The 5,273-nt window shown below is 43.4% G+C and overlaps 1 pseudogene; it reads right to left on the bottom strand.

The window, feature by feature from the left end:
* Nucleotides 1-226: 226 nt before the first annotated feature.
* The window catches only part of LOC110314320, a 117,467-nt pseudogene continuing 112,420 nt past the window's right edge, over nt 227-5,273 (bottom strand).

Genomic DNA, 5,273 nt, shown 5'->3' with positions numbered 1-5,273 from the left:
GTGGTCCTGAAATGGATCCCTCTAGCAGTTTCCAGCCCTAAGAGAAGTCAGCCCTGGCTCAAGCCTTAGCACTGCCCATGGAGAAGGAAAAAAAATACCAAAGAAAAAATGCAGGTGACAGATGAGCCCCTCACCCCCCCACACCTTCCCATCCCTGATTCCCCATCTGCTGCCTCCAGGAGTCTGTACATGGCCAGGAAGCAAGAAACCCCTTCTTATGGGACAGCTAGGAGCCCTGATGCAGGTGTGAAAATGTCCCATCCATGTGCTCCTCGTCCATGGTAAAGTCCTCTGCATATGCCAATTTGTCATCATAGGGCAACAAGCAGTACATGATGTCCAAGATGAGGATCTCCATCCAGGCACTCATCTGGACCCCAGGTGACAGACTAGAGAAACCAGGGATGTACTTGGCCCAGCTAATAAAGACCACAAGCTCCTGAACTGGCTACACAGAGAGTAGCCAGGGCCTTGATATCTCCTTCGGGTATATTACTGGGAGGCATAACATACAGCTTGTCTGGCTCAGCCACCAGTAGATATGAGACAGTCTTAGTCGATGGCTTTTTAGCAGGTGGGGAAATCTGTAAGCTCAGGTAGGGGCTATTCTCTGAATTCAGCCATCACTTGTACTTCTGTTGGCCTCCACATACCCAGTCACACTTGTTGGTGACTGGACAGATATACTCGATATTTCCTTGAATGGTTCTCTTGAAGAACGCCTTGCAAGACTCGCAGGAGGCTATTTCATAGTGGTAGCCAGAGACAATGTTCCTGCACATAAAGCACAGGGGGTTGGGGATGGCATTAAGCATGTGCTCGCACTTAATGGCAGAGTCCTCCATGATACCACTAGTATAGTCCTCTTAGCTCTTGCAGTAGGGGGTTGCTTCCCAGTCCCACACCTGGGAACATAGGCAGTGAGTCCAGACAGATGTCGTTGGTGCCCAGGGCCATGCCAAAGCCACCACTGGTATCTGATGAGCCTCTGGAGCTGTGGTGGTTGAAGGCATCAATGCCCAAGGACAGGCTAGATGGCTCTGCCTTGATGGAGGAGCCACAGTTAGAGCCCAGGTGCCTGTCTTTGGACAACCTTAAGTTCAGCAGCCTGGCAGGAATTTGCTTTTAAGAAGGGGAATAAAAGAACCAAAGAAGGGGATCATTACAGATATTGCCAACCATTCAGAGGCCAAACTCCCTTATAAGAGATACTGGTAGCTGTCATCATGGCTTATTGTTTGGCAGGAGAACTATGGGCTCTGCCAGAGTCTTGTTCCAATGACAGTCTAGCTAGATAGAGCATAGCCCCTCCAATGTTTAGCAGCTTTAGCAGGTGCCATGGCAAGAAGCCTGAAACCTACCCTGTCTTGCCTGGAAAGTAGGAAGAAGGAACCTTGAAGATGTCATCCCTAACCCACCATTTTAGAACGAGAGCTAACACTATAAAATCCAAATCCATTCAGTGCACCAAGAGCTGAGAAAAATCCTGGCCAACACCCTTAGCTCTATTGTGATCTAGGGGATGTCTTTTCCCCAACTCCTTAGAATAAGATATATACATCAAGGTCTCTATTTCACCCCAACCATTGCAGCAGGAGCTGGGAGGATGGATATTGTAGCCCTGATACTCCAAGACTAGGACTGAGTTCCACAGCTCCAGAATGCAGCTGCAAAACCTGTTGACACCCACACTCTGGTGACACTCATACTCTCTTAACCTGATTGAAGGGAGGTTTTCTCCTGACTCTGCAGCCACAAGTGGTGAAACAGAGTCTAAAGTTCCTCAGTTTCAACAATGAATGTGCATGGCCATCTGGGAAGGTTGCTACCTAAGACATGGAGTGCTACAGATGTAAGAACCGATCTACCTGATACCTCCCTATCTACCCAACTTCATGTTCTCCCATCCCTCCCCTCCCCCTGTCTCTGTCTTCCCCTGTCTCCCTCATCTCTCCCAAAAAGTCCAGTTTGTGTTTCCCAACTCCTCTTAGCCTGCTCTGGAACATGCTCTACCACATCTTAAAAGGGTCAACAGCCTCTACTCACTCCTGCACTGGCTAGAGATGTATAGGATAAGATCTAGAAACTGTAGATACTGGTGCAAAATGTCTCAGCATCACTCAAGTTTGTCCTTGGGGATGGGCAAAGGGTTCATATATTCTTTAGTTTCAGTACTCTACTTCCTAAAACTAGAAAAAAAATCACAATGGAAACACAGACATCAAGGCAGACATACAGGAAACAGGACACCTACATAGAACAGTTATTCTTCCAAAGAGGCAGGAGTTTGAAGGAAATCTAAAAATGCTCAGAACAGATTTTAAATGGTGTTTCCAAGGAAACTCACTGAGATACCAAACAGATAAAGACAACACAGATAAAGAATACAAAGATGAGGAAAACAACTCAGCATGTGAATGAGTAATTCACCAACAAGATGAAAATTCATTGAAAAGAACCAATCAACCATCTTGGAACCTTGAACAAATTATATAAAAAAAATTCAAGAGGTTCCTCAACTAAATAGAACACTTGGGCACTGACAGGAAAGAATTTCAGAACTTGAGGATTATCCCAAAGTAGACAACTTACACAATGATGGTGGAGAATGATAAGAAAAATAAAATTTAAAATTATGAGAGAACTGCAGAAGCTAAGGAAAAGAGGAGGATATTAAAAACCTGTTTTATTGTGGCTTCCCAAATTATCAAGGAGATACTGACATGAAGTTCCAAGAAGCCCTAAAGACCATAACAAAATTCAATTTAAAAACTTCAAGGCCGGTTGTGGACAAAATATTATAACTACTAGACAAGAGTGGGCATGTAGTAGCTCAGCTGGTAAAATATCTGACTACCATTCATGTCTAGAACCCCATCTAGTGTGGTGGCGTTTCCCTGAAGTCCCAGTACTTAAGAGGCAGAAGAAAGAAGAAGACAAGTTCTAGGTCACTGGAGCAGTTGGAGGGCTCAGCAGATCAAGAAGAATAACCAGAGTGCAACTCCAAGAACCCATATGGTAGAAAGAGAGCCAACTCTCACAAGATGTCCCCTGCCATCCTTGTGCATACTGCACACACATATGCAATACACACCATAATAAAATGTAAAGAAAAGTTTAAGGTTATGCTTAGCTAGAAAAAGGCATTAAGTCCCATGCAAGGAAATTCTCAGCAGAAAACTGACAGACCAAAAGACAACAGGGAGATGTACTGGCTAGGTTTGTGTCAACTTGACACAGCTGGAGTTATCACAGAGAAAGGAGCCTCAGTTGGGGAAGTGCCTCCATGAGATCCAGCTACAAGGCATTTTCTCAATTAGTGATCAAGGGGAGAGGGCCCCTTGTGGGTGGGGCCATCTCTGGGCTGGTAGTCTTGGTTCTATAAGAGAGCAGGCTGAGCAAGCCAGGGGAAGCAAGCCAGTAGGGAACATGGCTCCATGGCTTCTGCATCAGCTCCTGCTTCCTGACCTGCTTGAGTTCCAGTCCTTCATCCTTTGGTGATTAACAGAAGTATGGAAATGTAAGCCGAAAAAACCCTTTCCTCCCCAACTTGCTTCTTGGTCATGATGTTTGTGCAGGAATAGAAACCCTGACTAAAACAGGAGATTATTCAAATTCCTGAATGAAAAACATTTCCAAACAGGAATTTAATATCCAGCATAAGTATCCTTCAAAAATGAGGGAGAGGGTGCCTGGCAAGATGGCTCATTGGTTAAAAGCACTTAACACCATGCCTGATGACCTGAGTGCAATCACCCACACACATATGAACACAATGAAAAAAGAAATGAATGAATGAATAAGTAAATAAATAAGTGGAATGTAAAAACTCAAAAATAAATTGCAGAAGTAAAGTCCTTTCCAAAGAACCAGAAAAATAAGAGAACTCATCATGGCCAAAGTGCCCTGACTAGAAACATTTCAGGAGCACTACCACCAAAACTGGGAATAATCACTACCACACCTTGGTATTGGCAGTACCTGCCTGGCTATTCCTGTGCCATCCTTTAAAGTTAATCTAAAAGTTCTGCCCTCTTCTGCCCTCTGCAGATACTGCACACAGGCAAAATGCTCATGCATATATATTTAAAAATGCAAAGAAAAAGGAAGGAAAAGATGTAAGTTTCTAAACAATAAATTAAAAACATGTTGATCTATCACCAGAAAAGAGATCTAATTAGTAATTTTAAAAGTTCAGAGCCAAATAAGTTTGAAACATTTTTAGAATTAGCAGTTCTGCACAAACTCTTCCAAAAATAGATAAAATGCATTCTAATGCCTTGATACAGTCTATGAGACCAGTCTCACTCTGATATCAAAGCAAAAACGATTTTTAGAGCTCGAGGCCAGCCTGGTCTACAGAGTGAGTTCCAGGAGAGCCAGGGATATACAGAGAAACCCTGTCTCGAAAAACAAAAACAAACAAAAACAAACAAACAAACAAACAGAATAAAATCGATCAACATGACACAAAAGTTCTCAGTCAAACACTCTCAAACAGAAGCTGCAGCATTTAACAGGACCATATACCACAACCATCAGACTTTGTTCCAAAAATGTAAGTGCATTCTAATTGAAAAAAGAAAAAAAAAATCACTCAATGTACTAATGCCCTATACGTTAGCTATATAAAAAATACTGGCATAATCTAAGTAAACACAAGAAAATTCTGAAAACTTTAATGTTTTTATTATTATAAAAGATCACACATGATATAAACATGTATATAAATTCAAGATATCAAAGTTTAAGACAGCCTTCCAGTCTGGGCTGGTGCACTGAGCAGACCTTGTGTGCAAATTCTGCAGCCAGCCCCACAAAACCCAGAGGCAGCTCCACTCCCAGGTGCTTTAACACGCCCTGGATCAGAGGATCCCGCGATCCCAGGAGATTAGTCACACCAGGATCTCAAGGTCCCAAAGGCAGCTTGACTCCCAGGAGCTCAGACACACCCAACATCTCAGGATCACAGGATCACAGAATCCCAGATCCTAGAGACAACTTGACATGGAGGAGTTCTGACACAACCAGGATCACAGGAAGGTCAAGCTCCAGTCAGACATAGTCAGGGCAGGTAGCACTAGAGATAACCAGATGGCAGGAGGCAAGCATAAGAACAGAAGCAACAGAAACCAAGGTTACTTGGCATCATCAGAACCAAACTCTCCCACCATAGCAAGTCCTGGATACCCCAACACACTGGAAAAGCAAGATTCAGATCTAAAATCACTTCTCATGATGATGATAGAGGACATTAAGAAGGACATAAATAA

Source organism: Mus pahari, chromosome X (assembly GCF_900095145.1).
Source record: "Mus pahari chromosome X, PAHARI_EIJ_v1.1, whole genome shotgun sequence".
NCBI lineage: Eukaryota > Metazoa > Chordata > Mammalia > Rodentia > Muridae > Mus > Mus pahari.
Note: the sequence above shows the minus strand (reverse complement) of the source record. Positions and strands in the feature narration are given on the sequence as shown.